Raw genomic sequence first — 21934 nt, 5'->3', positions numbered from 1 at the left:
TGTTAAAAAGTTAGGAAAAACACTGTGAAGACACAAAGCAAACATCATAACCAGACTCAGGTATGACACAGATTTTGGAATGATTAAACAGGTAATTTAAAACTAAATAAAATAAAACAAAACAAAAAATTAAATAACAAAATTACTGATGAATAAAATAAAATGATCAGTATGTTAAGGTCTTTAATAGAAAAAAATATATAACATTTAAAAACAGATGGGTATGGTCAGTAGAGATATGCAAAATCTAAGAATGAATCCAAATAAAATACTAGAAATAAAACACATTGTAATAGAAATGAAGAATGTCTTTGATAAGCTTACTGCCAGACTTGACACAGTGTAGAAAAGCATCAGTAAGCTTGCGTGGCAATGATGTCAGCACTTTTAATCATGAAAACCAAAGGTGCTTTCTATTTTATTCTGAGTTTCAAGTTTACTCTTATGCTTGCAATGTTACTAAAAGAGAGGATGGAGTTACCCTGTTGAAGCACAGCCTGTGATGCATCCATCTAAGCATGAATCTAAGCTCAACCCTGTACCGAACCCTAAGAGAATGGGACCTCATATCCCAGATGACATACAGACTTTTGATATTACAGCCTAATAATATGTACCTGAATCTCTTTGTGAAAAAATCCTCAAAGGTAACATTCAGAAAATTATAAAAGTTGTAACCATCTAAAGCATAAAATTAAAATTTAAATCAATGCTTATAAAGCAATGTATCATAATGGGAAATGTGTTTCTGGACAATTTGGGTATAATTTCAGATTTCAAAAAAGCATAAAACTGGAGGTGAAAAATTACACTGAATTTCTTCTATTAATATTAACAATTGTATCATAGGAATGCTAGGCATTTATTATTATTTCTACATCTTAAACTTTGTTTTATCATTTTATTTTTTCTGAATTGGAAGTTTGTAGCCTCTAAACAATAGAAATCATGTGCTTTAAAAAAACTATTAATTTTCTCAAATGATAATCTCTCTCAGTCTTTATCCTACATATGTTAGCTCAACATAACTTTCAATAAAAGACAAAAAAGCATCCAAATGCATAGAACGACTTCAGCTGTGCACCTCAAAATATACAAAATAAGTTTGGAAAGCTTAAGATAATCAAGAGATGGCATGACTTTGATATAAATAGAGACTAAGAAGACTGGAATACATGTTGAAAGCATAGAGAGGGGATGTGATCAAAGTCTTCATCAAAGTCTTTTTAAACTTGGCAGGGTATGAATTGCCTGAGTATTAATCAAATACTGTACAAAGCTGTAGTCTAGAACAAATGACAGATTCAGATTAAATGTCTGCAAAAATAATAACTTGGATCAGGGTCTTTATATCTCAGAGAGGCAATTTTTATCTAGCTAAAAATTAAATGCATTTTAACAAGTGTTTCCGGAGTAATAGAATGTGCAGCTTTTGAAAAGTGATCGATTGATTGATGGAAACATTCAGAGTCTAGAGAATTGCAGATCTTAATATGAGCATATTCTACCTGTGTTTTGGCTTAAGAATATATCTGTATTCTATGGGAATTTAAATAAATTATCTTTAAAGAGAATTTTAGTGATAGAAACAAAAGAGTGTTTTCCAAAAAACAAACAGTAAAGGTACTTTTCAAAATAAAACATTTTCTGCCTTCGTTATTATTTACAACACTGATAATAAAACTTCTGGAGAATTAACCTGGAAGCAACATTAAATAAATTAGTACTTTTGCAAATTCAGATAACTGCAAATGTGTATATTATAAGACCTGTTGAAAGATTATTCACTGCACCTCCAAGGGTAGCTCAGCCCTCACAGATAAAGGATGAAAGGCATGGAGGGTTCAGCACATTACCCTGCTATTTGGCTACTCTTAGTATAATTGTCTCAATCAAATAATTTTCTCCCTTTCCTGTTTTCCTTCCTCTCTCAGTTCCAATAGACAATTGGAACTAGACACCTGTGGTCAGGCTTTTGTGATACTATTCTGATATTAGACCCAATGCTAAACCGTATTAGTCCTTTTTTACATTGCTATAAAGACAGTCCCAAACTGGGTAATTTATAAAGGAAAGAGATTGAGTCGACTTACAGTTCCTCATGGCTGGACACCTTCTTCACAAGGTGGCAAGAGAGAGGAGAGAGCAGAAGGAAGAAGTGCCAGACATTTACAAAACCCTCAGATCTCATGAGAACTCACTTACTAAGAACAGCATGGGGGAAACCACCCCCATGATCCAATCACATCCCACCTGGTACCTCCCTCAATACTTGGGTATTGCAATTGGAGAGCAGATTTGGGTGGGGACACAAAGCTAAACCATATTACATACCATAGCTTAAACTTAGTAATCTGACATATTGGAATGGGATCTTATTATCAGCCATTGCATAATGTTATCTGACACTTTGCAAGCACACATATTTCACACTGAAGGCAGAAGTAATGTTGTTCAGAAGCTTGGAAACTGTTCATAGGAGACTGAAATAGTCCTATCACATTTTTAGGGAAAATCACATCTGCTGTTATAAATAAATCAGGTGTAACTTGCTATTGGGAATGTATTGCTCGCCCCCTCATATGTTTCACTTCTTCATTTTCCATTTCATTATACCTTAACTAGGGCTTTCTTCAGATGCCATGCACCCCAGCCCTATTGTCTTCCCAACATAACATGGATAGTAGTATGGGGAAAATAAAGCAAACACAACAACAAAAAACTCTTCTCTGACTACTGGACCTGTGTTCTTTATGACAGTTACGTGACGAATTGTGAAAGTGCCCAGAAGAACCAGAAGGAAGCTTTGTCCTCCCTAGTTATTTGTACATTCTTTCCATATGAAGGCTGGTCATTTTGTTGGAGCTTTATGTAAATTTTTTCGTAGTTGCTCCAGATCTCAAATGATTGCCTAATTTGTTTCTCAGTTTCTCTTTCTAAAGCTACAGTCCAACATTACAGCTGCTGGGTAATTTTCTAAGTCTTTTTCACACAAACATAAATTTTCTTTTACAAAAATCAAGAAACTGTTTTCTTAATTGGTTTGACTTGTGACATGTATGTTTGTATATGTGTGTGTGTGTATATATATATATACACACATGCATATATATGTATTTATATACACACAACTTTTTCAGTGTGTTTTTACTTTTCAGAATTCCAAAGCAATCATCATATATGTATGTGTTTCCAAAGCACACTTATCACCATGTATTGCCAGGAAAACATCTTATCTGATTACTGTCTGATCAGGTTAATTTCTACAGCTCTTGTACAAGACTACTAACAAAAGAAATTTGACATTTTATCTTTGTCTGTACATACTGCTCCCCTATCACATTCATTCCCTATTAATCTACTTAGGGCCATGGATATACCAGATTTAATAGTAGGAAAGATAAAATGGATAACACAGAATTGTCCAAGAAACTGAAATTTTTCACCTACAGATCACTTTCAGAATCATTTCCTTTTAAACAAACCATAACCCATTTAAGTTTCCAGATGTAGTCTTAAAAACATTTTAAAAATTTCAAAATCTTATTTATCTTATATTTCCTAAGATAATTTTATTATTCCTACATTGATTATGACACAAGAGGAAACAAAAAAGATCTCGAGTCAGCTTCTATGTTGTCAAAGTCCCTTTTGTCTCTATGAGCCATATATAACAAATATCACACAACTTCTTCCCCACCTCTGCACCAAAAACACAGGATAGGTTCTGTCATTGTTTTCTTCTCAAAAGTTTGGCAGCTTTGCTTTTTTTTCTCCAACCCCATCTGTCTGTTTGCAGCTGCTCAGTTACCGTTGATTTACAGTTTTAGCTTTCAAAATCAGTCATTAAAAGGTTTTTGTGGTTGCTAAATGAAAATTCCTGAGACCCCAAACTCTAACGCCCCATCTCTTCCCATCTACCCCAACCTCAGATGTTCATTCTCAGAATAATTTCAGATCAATATAACAGTGATCATTTTTAACATCAGAATTTTTAAAGTTCACTTATATATTAATCCATTTTTACAGTATAAAGGTAAAATTATTTTGCCTGTATAGAAAATAAGTGTATATGTACACATTTAAATTTCTTTTAAGAATACTATGTCTTATAAATAGAAGGATGCAGATATTATTCACGAACTTAATTATGTGTCAGGTTATAAAGATATTGTGACATATTAATTCAATTGATTTCTAAATCATCCCAATCTCAAAACTTTATGGGCATATATATATATATAATTTTTAAATTTATTATTCATGAGAAAACAGTTGCACTTGAAGTGGAAGTTAACCAAACAATTTCAACTTAAAGTGATAAATAACCCAATGTCCCACTATTATAAATATTTGAAAAGGGAGGTTTAGAGAAAGAAACATAAATGTATATGCATATTACTGAATGTAATTACCTCTTAAATTCCAAATTCTCTTTAGGACCCAGGTATATATGAAAAAAGGTGGGGAACTTGTGAATTTAAATCCTAATTCACAATGAAAAGTGAGAGGCAACACACTACTCTGTATCCCTTAAAATGCATCTGGATAAAAATAATGATTGGAAGTGGCCGGGGGCGGTGGCTCACACCTGTAATCCCAGCACTTTGGGAGGCTGAAGTGAGCGGATCACGAGGTCAGGAGATCGAGACCATCCTGGCCAACATGGTGAAACCCCATCTCTATTAAAAACACAAAAATTAGCCGGGCATGGTGGCGGGTGCCTGTAGTCCCAGCTACTCGGGAGGCTGAGGCAGGAGAATGGCGTGAACCCGGGAGGCAGAGCTTGCAATGAGCCGAGATTGCACCACTGCACTCCAGCCTGGGCGACAGAGTGAGACTCTGTCTCAAAAAAAATAAAATAAAATAATTATTGGAAGCTTATGAATACATATATGAGCAACGGATAGATCACTGCTTTGGAAGTTTAAGTGGTTTATTTTTCGGTTGCTATTTTAACTGCAAATTCCAAATGTCTTGACATATAACACCAGAGGGAATCTGTTACATTAAGTGATTTAGGAACTCTACATTAAGGCAGTAGCTGTAATCAAAAGCAAAGGAAGAAATTAGCTCAAAGGAAAAATGTAACCAAAGAGCCAATAACAATTATGACTATATGGGTCTACCGCAAACTCAGAGTAAGGACTCATTCTATGTCACCTGCCCACTGCACCTCCACAGGCTTCCGTAGGTGCATTTCCTATGCCACTAACTCACACAATTGCTGTGAATTCCCAATTCTTGTGAAGACCTAATGTAGCTAAGATGACTCAGGAATACTCATGGCCACAGGATCCACTGGCGTTAAAAGGCCTCCATCAAAATCCACAAAGTTAGAAGCAACTGAAGTCGCACCCAGATAAACTCCCCAAATGCAGTTCCTTTTATATATCAGCATCTAGCAAGATGGATTTAGCAAGTTTTTGAGATTGGGATGATTTAGAAATCAATTTAATTAATATGTCAGGACAGAGGACAAGGACAGAGGTTTCTTTGTAATCAAATATATCTATAGTTAAACAATTTCCAAGTTTTTCAGAATTAGTTGAACTGGTGAACTTGTCCATATTTATGAAATTTAGAATGATTATTATGAAATGGTTTTTTCATCTAATTACAAGTGCTCTTGAAAATTAAAATCAACTTTTATGAGTTATGTAATACACTAGAATTATTAAGCTTTATTTCATTGCTAATATGGTAAGGTAATTTTGATGCTACTCACTAAAAATTCCACTCTATTATGCATTAAATTGGAAAAACTAGCTCAGTAAAAATTAAAATACAAAGATTTTTTTCAGTGTTAACATATCCATACATACACATGTAAATTTGAGTTCATCCAAGGATAATAGCATTTCAAACATTATTTGGTTGACAGCATTGAATATACTCAAGAACAGTGGGCCAATTTTTGTTATTTGTATTATGACATCTCAGGAGAGTTGCAAAAAAGAACGTTGCTTTAATAGATATTTGTGTTAATATACAGCCAGTAGCCTTCTGCCAACTATATTTTGTCATTGGTTTTCTAATTACTTCATTTTTAAAAATTTTTGTTTTCTCAGCCATTCTAAAATGCTAATCCTTCCTAAAGCTGCCAAATGTTGAAGGTCTTTTGTGTATTTCACAAACAAATCAGATTTAATATAATCAGTAAACTAATGCAGGCAATGTCATCCCTGAAGAAATAGTCAGTGATATTTTCAAGGTGGCAATAAAAGATTTTTTTAATTTAGGAATTTAGGGTTATTAACATTTTATTTGGAAAGAACAACTTGCTAAAAGTATGTTTAAAAGTAGAAAAAAAAAGAAGAAGAAATCATTACAATTCAGCCTCAGAATGCATGCTCAGAATAACACTCATAGGTATTTGAGGCTTTTCTGGATACCAAGGTTGTAAACTGTTCTATTAAGGCTCATGATTACAAATAAGCAGTGACCATTCTTTTACATGTCAAAGTGAATAGAGTGACAGTCCCACATCTGAGGCTTGTTACTTGTCTGGTAAACATTTTTTCAGCATGCAGGACCAAAGCCAGTTGTACTGGGCCAGCCCAGAGGGGACGCTGGTGCTAGATTAGATGCACAGGCCAGCTTGCCACTCAATTCCCATTCCAGCTGCAGAGGTCACTTTGCCAGAAGTCCTGCAACTCAGGCTGTCAGAAGGCGTTAAAGCAAATGTGTTTTCAACAATAAACATGGCAGAAAATAAGACCCTGGAACGAAAGTTGAGAAAAGGAAAAAAAAAAAATTAATGTTGTTATCTGAAAACCTAATGATTTTACGGAGAATAAAAATAGCAAAAATAACACATTTTTATCTCTAAGTGCTTGAGCAATACGTTAAGTATCCCAGAATATTTTAGGATAGACATTTGACTAAGTACTTCCCTATTATCTTTCAGAAAATATTAAATATGATTTTATTTGTTTCCCTAATTATACTGTTACAGGTTTTTTTTTTTTTTAACTGTTTTTAGTTTCTTAACTGTTAGTTTTTTCCCTAAACTAACTTTACTGTTTTTTGGAGCCATTTATTTAATGGAAAATGCAAACCCATTGATGTAATCCAATGGAATAAGACAGATTACATACCAGGAAATGGAAACAATCATATTGTCTAGAAAGCAATTACTCCTGAAAGTTTGTCATTTTTTGTTGGAAGATAGAATAGTACTAGTCATTTGAAAGCAACTGATTTCTTTCCTGAATTCCAGTCTTGAAATATGCATTCATCAATAATCAAAGAAATATTCATGATCTGTATTGGTGACTCATTTGATATTTTCAGTGGTTTGTTGTTTGCTTAAATATACAAATGTTGTATTGATTTCAATGTATCCTCAAAATTTAAATGAGAAAAAAATTTGTATGTCAAAAGGATTTGAGTTTTATAACAAATTTACTCAAAAGATTAATATTAGTGCAACTTCCTGCTCAATGAGGTTTAGAACTAAGAAGTGATTTTTTTAAATCATTAAATTTAGTCATGGTGGCTTACAAAGAAAATGAATTAGTCTGTACATTTTATTAAATGGGAGTGGCTTGAATTAGATGATGATATCCGGATAAAGAAACTGAAATTCTTAAGCATCCTGATTTCAAACAAAAGTACAGATAAAATCATCTTTTAGAGATATGTTGTCAAATTGAACTAACATAATGAATAACAAATTGTAAGAAAGACATATGAGCAATAATTACACACAGAATTTTTCCCAATGTGGGAGTTAAATATGATTTTTTTTTCTAGAAAATAAAAGCTATTATCAAAGCAGTTTTAAAATGTGGTTTATAAAAAGACATGGAATGTTAATTTTGATGGTAAACATCTTGAGGCATACAAGACATTTTGAAAGATCTTCAAAAGTTTTAGATAAATCATGCAATAATTTAGTGAAGCACTAAAGACAAGATCAAGAAATGCTCAGAAAAATACACTTTTTTAAAACTGTAAAAGAACATTTAAAATATAGATGCATTATAAGTTACATAGGTATGTGAGCATAAAGAGATATAACATTCAATATTTGAGTATATTCCATGTAAATAATTTGTACAATTGTTCATCTCCATTTTGATAAAGATAGATTTCCAAATTATCATATTTTGCTCTACAATAGCATATTTTAAAAATAATTCATCATATGTAAATTTGATCAAAGGACGCACTTGCAAATATTCTTATACAATGACCCTTGAACAACATGCGTTTGAACTGTGAGTGTTACAAAAGTCCCCTTTTTGGCCTGGCATTTTGGCTCTAATCCCAGCAATCTGGGAGGCTGAAGACGGTGTATCACCTGAGGTCAAGAGTTCGAGACCAGCCTGGCCTACAGGGTGAAACCCCATCTCTACTAAAAATACAAACGAATTAGCTGGGCATGATGGTGGGTGCCTGTAATCCCAGCTACTCAAGATGCTGAGGCAGGAGAATCCCTTGAACCCAGGAGGTGGAGGTTGCCGTGAGCCGAGATCACACCACTGCACTCCAGACTGGGTGACAAGAGGAAGACTACATCTGCAAAAAAAAAAAAGTCCCCTTTTCTCTACAACCTTAGCAGCAGCATCTGTTATGTTTTTCATAATAGCCATTCTGACTGGCATGAGATTGTATCTCATTGTGGTTTTGATTTGCATTCCTCTAATAATTAATGATACGCATACAGAATGATGTAAAAATAAATTGTTAGGAATTAGTAATAAATAAAGGTCCTATTGAGAAAATTTTAATTTTCCTCCTTATTTATTGGATTTATTTAATGGAGAATTAATAATTAATTTTATTATTAATTAATTATTTTAAATTTGTTTAGTTATTTAATGGATTATTGGGATTAGTAATAAATAAAGAAGAAAATTAAAATTTTCTCAGTAGGATCCTATTTATTACTAATCCCAATAATCTATTTTCTACCTCATTCTGTAAGTATGAAAACACATGGGTATATGCAGCCACTATACAAAAGGCAGCTAATGAACATTCATCTCTTGCATGTGGCTGGCAAGTTTTTAAATTCCTTAGTTGGTAGAAAAATGTTAAAAAGCATGTATCCTTGAAAGAGGTAATGCTATGGTAACATTATGCTAGCACAGATTTAACCCAGTTTAAAACAACCTTACTGTGAGTCACCAGTAATTACTTGAAATATAGCTGATGTCAGATTTTGAGGAATTAACTAAAGTAGAACATTTAAATACAAAGTGTTAAACATAAATTAGTATGAATATTATTTATTTAGTCATTAATTCAACCAAGATTTATATAGGCTTCACTATGTGCCACATAGTGATGCAGGCACAGGTGATACCACTGTAGAAAAAAATAATAGCCTAGATTTTCCCTTAAGGATTTTATTCCATTAGAGGAAGACAAAGAATATCTATAAACTTACGTAAAAGAAATAAATATCTCCATAAACTACTTGATACATTAAATAACATTTTACAGGCTTAACTATTTAAATATACATATATTTAACTTTATATATAGTATACACATATATAGATACACACACACACACACACACAGAGAAATGACTCTACATTGAAAAGTGCCCAATAGTAGTGAAAGCAGAAGAATTTGGAATCTAGGGGAAGTACAACTCAAGCAGAATCCCCCTGAGTGATAGACTTGCTTTGCGGAGGGAGAACCCATGAAGTCCCAGCACAATATGAAGATGCTCAGATCAACAGAGAAGCTACCTGCAGTGTGCGGCTAGAAAGGGGCATACATGGAACCATTTTTTTTCAGAGGCATGTTTTCAAAGCTTCGAGGCTGCATTGTGTTTTGTTGACTTTTATATGCACGTGTCATGCAGAAAATCATCAGAGACTTATTTTATTTCACTTAGCGAAAGCATTTCTGATTATATTCAAGGCATATGTTTAGAAACTGTTTATGAATTCAAATCCAATCTTTATTCTTGTATTCCTATCTATAATTAAATAGTGAAGAAAATATTAGTAAGAAAGCCACTGCCTTTGAAATAATTGTTGTATTTTTTGATGATATCAATTGTATCAATACTGTGAGAACATGGCCAGAGAAGAGATTTTTATTAGGTTTCCTATATAGATAGTGTACTATAGAATTTACTAAGACTTCAAACAGAGCTAGGCACTATGTTTCTCTGTTTCTCTGAAGAAGGTAAAATAAATAACGGTAACAACAAATCACAGCCAAGAAGCAAACAAACAAACAAAAAAAGCTGTCCATATTTTATTAGATGTCCATAAGACAAATTGCTAAGCTAACCTCCTCTGTAAGTAAGCTGAGTTCTACTTACACCAAGAACATGGTGAGATTCAGATATGACTCTGATCTATTTCCTTTTTAAAAATAGTATTGCTTAAAAAGTCCAAAGTATTCATAAGGAATCACGAATTCACTAAAAGTGAATGGGATATGCTAGGTCAACAGCTGCCATTTATCATGTCTCCTTGGCCTATTAACTCTGTCTCCAATTGCTTTACTCCAACATCAGTTTCATGTAAAGCAATTTTTTATACTCTGAGGAAAGGCTTTTTCCCCTAGCTATTGTCATCGGTCATAGATGAAAACAGCGCATGGTATGTAGTAAATGCTGTTTAATACTGGAGCATAAAATGCTTTAAAAATATGTTTGAATGTAGTGATCATAACAATGGAGGACTGTGTGAACTGAGCCAAATAAATGGCATGGCGCCATACACTGCTTGGCCAAGATGCATCGTCTGTACTCTTCCTATTTATACGTCAGCTCTCGAGTTTTCCTACACAACCCAATCCAACTACCCAGTGTTAACCAGCAGTGGGATTTTTGTGAAATGCCTACACACTGAGTTATAATAACTCTTTGATATATTACCCAACCATTAAAGGGCATTAATAATTGTTGCTGAAAGACTAATGTCTCCTTAGGTTGTTGGAAGAAACAAATAAACAAAAAAGTCAATGTCTTTTATTCTACTTCTGAAATTTGTATTTGTTCTCAATTGAGTAAATAGGTTTAACATGCAAATAATAATACTTCACAGTCCGATAGAGATTATATTTTCCAAAATATCTTACATTGATTTTTCGTTTTATAATTTTAGTGTCTGTTGCAGTAACTTTTTTCTGAAAACTAATACTCTAAGAATGTTTCAAACAGTTCAACTTATAATGAAAAAGATACTTTTTGATCAGTTCCAAACTGTATTTTATTCTTAGAGAGCCAAGCTACTTATTGTTATTTAATATTAAGGACTCTTACTGTTTAATTTCACTACTCATAGTTGTCACAATAAATGCACATATAGAATTATTGTTTTTGTAGTGAAGCTAGCTGAGGTTTAGGAAGGGTGGATGACTTATCTGACATAACCAGACAAGTTGGGACAAGAACAGTCTATGTCATATTTTTTATACATACTAACCGACCGAACAGAGTATCTAAACAATGTTTTCATGAAACCCAAATGAGCTGTTGTGTTAACTTCATGAGAAGTGATGTGGGTATTTGGGTATTGCCAGTCACGATATTCACTAAAATTTTGTTCTTATTCGGTTGGTGCAAAATTGCAGTTTTACCATTGCTTTTAATGGCAAAAAATAGCAATTACTACTTTTGCACCAACCTAATACAAGGAAATACTGGTGTCTAAATGGAAAGAATTATGTAGAAAGTGTTGTTGCAATAGACTGGGGAAGTAATTATTTCCCAATTAATAAAGAAAATCATTATCAACACTTTGTAGGGAATGCCCTCTATTATCCTAGTGCATTTTACAGAAAAGGTCATATGCTTTCATTTTATAACATGACAGCTGCACATTTATCATTTGATTTCTTTTTAAGTTTTAGCAAAATAAACTGGATAAGCAATCCTAACAACATGTAAAAGGCAATGCCATTACGTGATGCTAGAATAGCTTTCCTTTGGTATTTAATCGACAAAGGAAAAGGCATGAATGAAAAATAAAACTGTTTCCATTAGCATAAATTTGATGATTATGATATATTTTAGTAGTTGGGTATCCATTTCTGATAGAATCGAAAATTTCCAGGGTCAACCTATCAACCTGCATTAATGGGAAAGAATTTTAAAGGTGATCACAGCTCTTTTGGAAGAATACTCAATATGTTTGTAAGTAAAAGTTATGCTACATAAACCTGAATAGGTGATACAGAGAAAAAGAGAAGGAGTAAGATTTATGTTAAGGAATGACTCACATGGAGGCTGGCTAGGGAAAAATCTGTAGAGAAGGTCACAGGCTGGAGACTCAGGGGAGAGTTGATGTTGCAGTCCTGTGTCCAAATTTCACAGCCCATGAGACTGAAAACTTAGAAGTTTTATGCTACATTCTGGACAATTTCTTCTTCTCTGGGGGTCTTCAGTATGTTTTCTCTGTAATTGATTGGATGAAGCCAGTCTATAGTATGGAAGGCAATCTTTACTCAAAGTCTACTCATACTATTGTTAATCACATCTTAAAAATATCTCCACAGCAAGATCTATACTGGGCCCCACAGACAGTGCATATGTAAAATTACCCATAAGCTAGGAAGTAGAAGGTTCTGGCATTTCAAGAAAGCAGAACTAGCACGGCTCCCATGCAGCCCTGTCACATGGCTGGTTGTCATTTGTCAAGGATTCCATTTTTGAGAGCAACACCATGCCCTATGCAAACCTCACAAACCTAATCAGCTTCCCCTTTGTAAAAATATTAAAAATAATTCTCTAGCTTGTGTGGTGGTGGACATGGAGTGGAACAGAAAATGTAGGTTGCTCCCCTGTTGTCTCCGAGGTTTATTTACCCTCTCAGAGAGAATTCCCACCTCAGAAACCATGTAAGGATGACATCGATTAAAAAAAAAAAAAAAAAAAAAGACACACGCCTCCCCCCTTGTCATTAGAAGAAAGGCAAATATATGTGTAAAAATATTGCTTACATCTTCAGTCCAAAATCATTTTTTCTTAAAATCAGTCTTTCTTAGCATCTGTAAACTCATTAGAGGACAGATTCAAAGCTGTTTTTGCTTTCAACTAAGTCATCATAAGAAGCTGGGTATATAATTGTTTAGAAAAAAATAGTTTTATGAAAATATTACGATTGCATTGAGAGATTGAAAGATCAAACTAAAATATATGAGAAAATTCTAGGGTGTCATTTTTAAAAGAGCCGTTGTACAACATGGTGACTTTGGTATTCTTAATGTATTCAGATCAGTAGATTCGGGAGAACAGTTTGTAGAGATAGTTCAATTAGTACATACTATTAGTGAGCTATCAGCATTATTTTAACAACTTAAAGGCTAGAGAAAATAAACATATCCTGAAATCTAGAATATAGTGTGTATTACCTAAAAGATTAGTAGGAAGTGATGGTTAGATGATGATATTGCTGCTGGTAATAATGAAAACATTCATAGATCAGTGATTTTACAAAACACTTTCACATAAAGTATGTTAACCTCACTACAATTGAACTCAACTGTTGTGATAAAATATTGTCTTTTTACTCATTAAATAGACAAAATGCCATACTTAAAAAAATCTATTTATCTTCTTATACACTTTTGGAAAATTAAATGTATGGTTTTAGCCAACATTTGTGGTCAATTTTAACTAATTTCTGATAAAATTTATAGACAATAACAAGATAGCAGTAGAATATATTGAGTCAGAAAACCAAATATTTGTCCCCAAATTTTAAAAATCAAGTAGAAAAAATGATTTAACTTTCTCCATATACAAATAGCACGTGAATGTTGTTGAGAGAAATACCTAACATTGGTATTTTTTACAGCCTACTGCATATTAGATAGAGAATGCACAGCATTAATGCCATAAACAAGAAAATTCAGTCAAAATGTTTTAGAACAAATTATTGAATATATGTTGCTATCTTTTTTTGCACCTTGGGGAACCCAACTTAGAAATCATCAAGAAATGGTTGTTTATGCCAATGGAAGTAGAGTATAAATCTTCTCTTCACTGCAGCGTGACTAAGATCTTGGGTTATTTAAAAATATTTCAGAACTCACCATTAAAAAAGAATGGCCAAGTGATCATACTCTCTCTTTAATGGAAAAAATATACAGTGAAGATATCTACGTTTTTAGATAATTAGCATAGCAGGGACCTAACGTTTAGCTAAGTAAGCAAACTTATATAAAAAATAAATTGATAAATACAAGATCTTTAAATGAATGTTAATTAAATATATTAGAAGACACTGACCATAATCTGCAAACTAGGAATGAGAAATAAAAAAATGACCAGAGCAACTTAAAGGGTTAGCAGGATGTACAGGAAGAAGAAGGTAGACTAGTTCAGAAGAACGACATTCTCTTGTCTGTAGTGGCAGTGTTTTGTATGAGTATTGAATGATTTGAGAAGAACTGAAAGTTTGAAATAAGGCTAAACCTGCCTATTCTTTCAGGGAAAATGTATAATTGATCTTAAATTTATATGAAGTAACAGGTGTTTGCCATAGTATGAGTTCAGCCATACAGCTGGTACTGCAATGCTATACCATAATTTATATTGGTTATTCTCTTTTATACTCACACCAAACTTAACCTAAAGTATTGACTATTTTATGTGCAGATTGCACAAATAACATACCATTTATGATACCTGCCAAAGGTTACACAGCCTCACAATAAAATTTCCAGTATTGGAATCCATAACACTTTGACTCTAAAAATTATGTAATTTATGATAAAGCTGTGAAATCTGGTTACTTATGAGTGCCTCAACCTACAATATTTTCTACTTTGCTTCAATATCTCAAAAACTTAGGAATACTTAAAATTCCACTTTTAGCAGTAATGACATATGATTTATTGATATTTGCCTCCAATCTTACTGCTCAAACCCTAAAATTATAAATACACAGGTTTGGAAAACATCAATTATTCTAAACACTCATTCAATCAATATATCTGTTTCTACCAATCTTCTTGCCAAATGGTTGTCCAGCTTATCTTGAACAGTGACAGTATTTACCTTCTGAGACAACCCTCCCTGCCTTAAAAAGCTGTTACAATGACTACAATAGTGTTAAATTAAATTGTTTTCTTTCCTTCTTCTAAGAGTATTTTAAATAACTGAAAAAGAATATTTTTCCAATTTAATATACTTAGTCTTTAACTTCACTCACTGTGTGTTGTTTTATATCTTCTTGCCATTGTGATCACTTTCTTCTGTACTTTTTGCAAAAGAAGTCAGCATGGTGCCACAAAGTGAACAGAGTATTTGGACAGAGATATTTCCCTGATCTTTACTTATGATGCCCTATCAAAAAAGAACATGAATTTTGTCTTACACGCTGGCAGGCAGCATGGATTGTGAAATGAGTAGATTTGCTGTTGGAAAATCTGGTTCACATTTTTCTCCAGTACTTATTAGATGTGTGACCCTGTAACAGTGATGGCTACTGCGAGTGGAGTCATTTTCTTGTTGGGTTGTTTTGGGATAATTTTATTAAAAAATATATTTTACGGCTGGGCGTGGTGGCTCATGCCTGTAATCCCAGCACTTTGGGAGGCCGAGGCAGGCGGATCACGAGGTCAGGAGATCCAGACCATTCTGGCTAACACGTTGAAACCCCGTCTCCACTAAAAAAATACAAAAAAAATTAGCCGGCCTTGGAGGTGGGCGCCTGTAGTCCCAGCTACTCGGGAGGCTGAGGCAGAAGAATGGCGCCAACTCGGGAGGCGGAGCTTGCAGTGAGCCCAGATCATGCCACTGCACTCCAGCCTGAGCGACAGAGCGAGACTCCATCTCAAAAAAAAATATATATATATATATAACATTGATATTAATATAATTTTCTTTTTGTATTGTTCACAGATCATACTTAAGTATAATATTTTTCCTTATGAATACAGCTAACCAGGAAGGCAAAATATCTCTGCAATGAGAATTACAAAACACTACTCAAAGAAATCAGAGAAGACTCAAACAAATGGATAAACATCCCATACTCATGGATAGGAAGACTAAATATCATTAAAATGGCCATACTGTCCAAAGCAATTTAAAGACTCAATGCTATTTCTATCAAATTACTGATGACATTCTTCACAGAACTAGGAAAAACACCTATTTCACAATTCATATGAAACCAAAAAAAGAACCCAAATAGCCAAGGCAACCATAAAAAGTAAAAAGCCGGAGGCTTAATGTTACTCAACTTCAAACTATACTACAGGGCTACAGTAACCAAAATAGCATAGTACTGGTACAAAAGCAGACACATAGAGCAATCAAACAGAGAGCCCAGAAATAAGGTGACACAACTATGACCATTTCTGATCTCCCATAAAGAGACCAAAACAAAACAATGGAGAAAAGACTCCCTATTCAGTAAATGGTGTTGGGATAACTGGCTAGCCATATGCAGAAGATTGAAGCTGGACAATTTCCTTACACCATATACAAAAATCAACTCAAGATGGATTAAAGACTTACATGTAAAACCCAAAACTATAAAAACCCTGAAAGACAACTTAGGTAATACCATCCTGGACATAGAAATGGACAAAGATTTCAGGACAAAGACACCAACAGCAATCACAACAAAAGCAAAAATTGACAAGTGGGATCTACTTAAACTTCTTCAGAGTAAAATAAACTATCATCAGAGCTAACAGACAACCTATAGACTGGGAGAAAATATTTGCAAAACTATGGATATGACAAAGGTCCAATATCCAGTATCTATAAGGAACTTAAACAAATTTATCAGAAAAAAACATACAACCCCATTAAAAAGTGGGCAAAGGACATGAACAGATACTTTTTAAAGGAAGACATACATGTGATCAACAAGCACATTAAAAAAAGCTCAATATCACTGATCATTAAAGAAGTGAAAATCAAAATCACAATGAGATATCATCTCACATATAAAAAAGTCAAAAAATAACAGATGCTGGCAAGGTTGCAGAGAAAAGGAAACGTTTACACCACTGTTTGAGGGAGTGTAAATTAGTTAAACCATTTTGGAAGGCAGTATGGCAATTCCTCAAAGAGCTGAAAGCAGAACTACCGTTAGACCAAGCGATCTCATTACTGGGTATATACCCAGAGGAACATAAATCATTCTATCATAAAGACACATGCACGAGAATGTCAACTGCATCACTATTCACAATAGCAAAGACATGGAATCAACCTAAATGCTGATCAGTGACAGATTGGATAAAGAAAATGTGGTAACTATACACCATGGAATACTATGCAGCCATTACAAAGAACAAGATCATATATTCTGCAGGAATATGGATGCAGCTGAAGGCTATTATCCTTAGCAAAATAATGTAGAAATAGAAAACCAAATACCACATGTTCTCATTTATAAGTGAGAGCTAAACGATGAGAACTTATGAACGCACAAAAGGAAACAACAGACACTGTGGTCTACTTGAGAGTGAAGGGTGAGAGGAGGGAAAGGACCAGAAAAGATTATTGGGTACTGGGCTTAAAAGTTGGGTGATGAAATAATGTGTAAAACTAACCCTTGTGACATAAGTTTACCTATGTAACAAAACTGCACTTGTACCCCAAAAACCTAAAATAAAAGTTTTTAAAAAATTAATAAATAAAATTTACCAAAAAAGTAAAAATAAAAATAAAATATAATATTTTTACTGTCTAGTCCTTATCCTTTTGGCAAGATATTTGAGTAAGACACCATAATAAACTGCAGTTGGTAATATGATCTTGTAATCTCAGCTTTTTTTCTTTTTTTTCTGTTAATATTTCAACACTTGAGGGAATAATGCTCCTGAATTTTCTGGAGAGCAAATTTCCCATAGATATTCAAAGTTAAACCACTACCACTGTCCTGTAGCCAGTGATAGCCATGAGTCAACATGCAGTCAAACACATTTGAGTTTATTGACTTGTAGCAATGGAGCAATGTACTTCATGAGGAAATTTGGGATATTTCAGTCAGAGCTTGTTAGAAAAAAAATGACACTATAGGATTTGTTTCTGTCATAGGTGATCCTTGGGAAAATTCCAGGAGGGATTCTGAGCTGTCAGGAATTGAGGTTAATATTATGATTATTTTAAATTTTTTGTCTCAATGGTGGGAGGACGAAAAAGTGGCTAAAGCTGTGATTTAAAAAAACAAAAAATAAAAAACACTTTTGCTTATATTAGCAAAGCTATTAGCAAGGTTAACCATTTTTGTCATTTAGAAGAATTGTTATTGTCTGTGCTCAAACATGGCTCTGGAGTTCTTGTTGTTTTGGTCCATTGTAGTAGCCTTGTCTGATGTTGATATTCTGTGCAATTGTTGTTGCTCAACAGGCGAACACCAAGGGCTGGTGCTAAGTGCCAGGCTAGCTCCTTGGCTGAACAATCTTCTTTGCATATTCTCTGTTATGTTTTTGGCCATGAGCAGACAAAATTAGGCTGGAGAGCATGGTTTCATGATAAAAGTTTAAAGATTTTGCTGATTAGGAGATGGTTCAGGGAATGCTGCTTATAGTTACACAAAAGTGAGTCCTTCCTTTTTTTTTTCCTTCACCAAATGAGCTATTGAATAATCTGACCTGATGATATTAGTCTAAGACAATTTGAGGTTTGAATAAATCACTAAATTCTAACATAGTGCTTACCAGAAATAAAATGGTTAAATGACGAAATAGATTCCAAAGTCAAGAGCTTAGATTATCGAGTTCAGGCAATGAAAATATCCCAGATTCCAGCTTGGTCATTTTGAGAGCCAGCATTTATTTGTTTGTTTCTTCATTTGTTTGTGTTTTGTTCTTTAGCCTAATTAAGGATTGTTCTACTTGACTTACAGAATTTATATACTTAAAGCTAGAAGTATTGTTATAGCCAAATTCCCCTGTGGCTAACTAAGAGGAAACCAAAGCTCTTGTGACTGTTTAATATAACTCATCTGTTGGGCTTTAGGATAAGTTGTATTTACTTAATAAAGTAGTAACATAAAGGGGTACAGAATCCATTGAAAATGGAAGCATAACTTATCTGAACAAGAATAAGTCTTGTAACATGAGAAAAATGAAGGGAGGTAAATAGTTGCTGCAAAGCAAGCTGGAGTGTCTTTGAATAGAGCAAACTGTTTATGGTAGCAAGGATAGCCTTAATACAGCTCTGAATTTTGATGGGCTAAATTTCCGTGGCTGTGTTTTAGTGACATCTGTCATTATTTTCCAGATTAATTTCTAGATTTGAGAAATTCCTAAGACTCATTAACTTAAATTTTTTTTGATTGAATGGATGCCCAGTAATAAGAATAAAATCATCTATTTATTTTTGCTTGGGATATGTAAATTTTGGTATCAACTTCTTGAAATTTGACTGTACCTAGTAAGGTCCTTTTCAACAATGTTCATTGAAATAGAGTTTCTCTCTAATATTTCCAGAAGTTCAATACCACAGGATCAATCTATATAGATATTTAAGAAATGCAACTTGAACCTATTAGTGATATTGTGGTATTTATCTCTTGAAGTATTTAGTCCAAGTAAGATAGAACCTAGGATTCAGGGAGTAAAATTTCCAAATTCATGGGGTATCTTCTTATCAACTTATAAGAAGATAATGGGTGAACCCCAAGTGGGATAGACCTTGATATTATCGAATGTGATAGTGCTTAGGCCAGGTAATTTAAGGTTGTCTGAAAGTTTTACTAAAGTTAGTTTTACTAACTTTATTAACTTTAATTTTGTACTGTTTGCAGATGATAAGGTTTGGAGACATTCCAACTATAGAATAATACTTGAGAGAGTTCTTGAAAAGTGAATCTTAAACTCACTGTTTAAATTTCGATCTCCTGAACTTGTGATCCGCCTGCCTTGGCCTCCCAAAGTGCTGGGTTTACAGGCATGAGCCACCACGCCCGGCCAACCTAAAATTAATTATTACTTTTTACTTTAAGTGAAAAACACATGGCCTTTTACTTAGACAGCAATGTTCTATTTTTCAAAGTAGACTGGATGCTGTAGAGAATAAAGAAGCTTCAAAGCCAGAACATGACTAAAAACACTGATGCTCGGAATCACAGGGGACTTCACCATTTGGGTATAAAAACAAGTAAGATAGCTTTCTGCTGAAGCGAGTAAATCAACAAAGTTTTATTTATCCTACTACAAACATGAAGAATACTCCAATTAGATTCAGTGATTGTTCTAGGCTGAATTGTGTCATCTCTCCCAAATTCATTGGCTGAAATCCTAACCTCCAATGTGAGTGTATTTGGAAATAGGGCCTTAAAAGAGGTAAGGTTAAACGAGGTCCTAACTGCAATCTGACTGGTGTTCTCATAAGAAGAGGAAGTGACACAAGGGATGCATGAGCACAGAGGAAAAGCCATGAATGACACAGTGAGGAGGTGGCCGTCTGCAAGCAGAAGAGAGAGGCCTCAGGTAAAACCAAACCTGCTGACACCTTTATTTTGAATGTACAGTCTCCAGAGCTGTGAGAAAACAAAAACAAAAACAAAAACAAAAACTGTGTTTTTTATGTGACCCAGTCTATAGTATCTTTTTATGGCAGCCCCAGCAAAATACTACAGTAATTTATATGTTTAATTCCACAGAAGACATCTGTCTGCATTCCTTGTAATAGAAGGATTACTGTTGATTTCCTTTCAATTTTCAGTTTTTTTTTTAATAATAGTAATGTTGTCATTTGTCCTTAAGGTCATGCAGTTTAACATTTTATAATATGCACATTTCTAGACTGCTACAATTATAAATAAGTAGGTATCACACCCTGACACTAGCACAAGAAATACTTGTGTTACAATATTGACTTTCTGGATTATCTACCTATTAGACACCTTTTTGAAGTGGAGAAAATATTGAATGCTAAATGTGCATAATCACCCAGAGAAATGATTAAAGATACATTGTACTTTTGCTTTTGCTCCCCAAGAAGTACCTTAAAAATCGTTGAACAAATCAATAGCCTGCAGCCTTCCCATAAATACAATCGTGCCATCGCCTAATGACTCAGCGTTTACTCTGGGCCAACTTTCCCAGACACATCCTCAGGAAATATAATAAGCATGCAGTTTAGCAGAGTAAGTACAATGAGAGTGCTTAGGAGAGGTTCAATTCACTGGAGGTGTGTGATTATTATACAATAAATGTGCAGTCTGTGCACAACAAAGAAGAGGCCCTGGGCACAGTTTGCACTGCTCGATGTTCTGTAGTTTTTATAGTAGCAGGATATGTGCTCAAGTGAGAAAAGCATGGCAACTATATTTGTCACATACACAGGCTTGAATCCAAAATAATTGAAGATCGGTTTACAGCACATTTTCCAATTTTTCTTAATAACTTTTTTCCTTCAAATTCTAATAATGTCATAAAAACAAAATTGTAAGAGCTCAGCACTCCGCACCAATATAACACACAAACACACGCACAAAAACACACATCTCTCTCTGTGTGAGTATTGTTATCTGCAAAAAGCATTCCCAGAAATTAAAGATATTTTCACCTTTAAAGAGATTGTGACTAGAAATGTAAATTATATAGAAATAGTTTCAATTCACTGTAAAGGAAAACAATGAGAATGAAGAATGCCATACATGAATATAAACACACACAATCATGTTGTATGCAGCAAGCTGTTTTCCCATTTTTGCTATGAAAAGGAGCTGCTCAAGTACTGAGGTGCAAGGAGGATAATAGCATTCATTTCTTTGGATTTTATACACAAAATATGGGAAATATAAATACATAAGTTATGCATATTTGGGCAAAGCTGGGTAACCTAAGGGCAAAATGAGATGTCAGGAAGAACAGGGTGCAAAAAATGAATAGATTATTGCTTTCTAGAAATAATGATGGAATATGTAAAACCACTTCAGGAGAAAGCATTCATTTCGCAAATGTAACATTGATATAAATAGTGGGCACTTTAATTTTTAGACTTCAAAGGAATAAGATATCTTTAAATGAAGAT

The sequence above is a fragment of the Pongo pygmaeus genome, chromosome 17 (assembly GCF_028885625.2).
Source record: "Pongo pygmaeus isolate AG05252 chromosome 17, NHGRI_mPonPyg2-v2.0_pri, whole genome shotgun sequence".
Lineage (NCBI taxonomy): Eukaryota > Metazoa > Chordata > Mammalia > Primates > Hominidae > Pongo > Pongo pygmaeus.
This window is presented reverse-complemented; position numbering follows the sequence as displayed.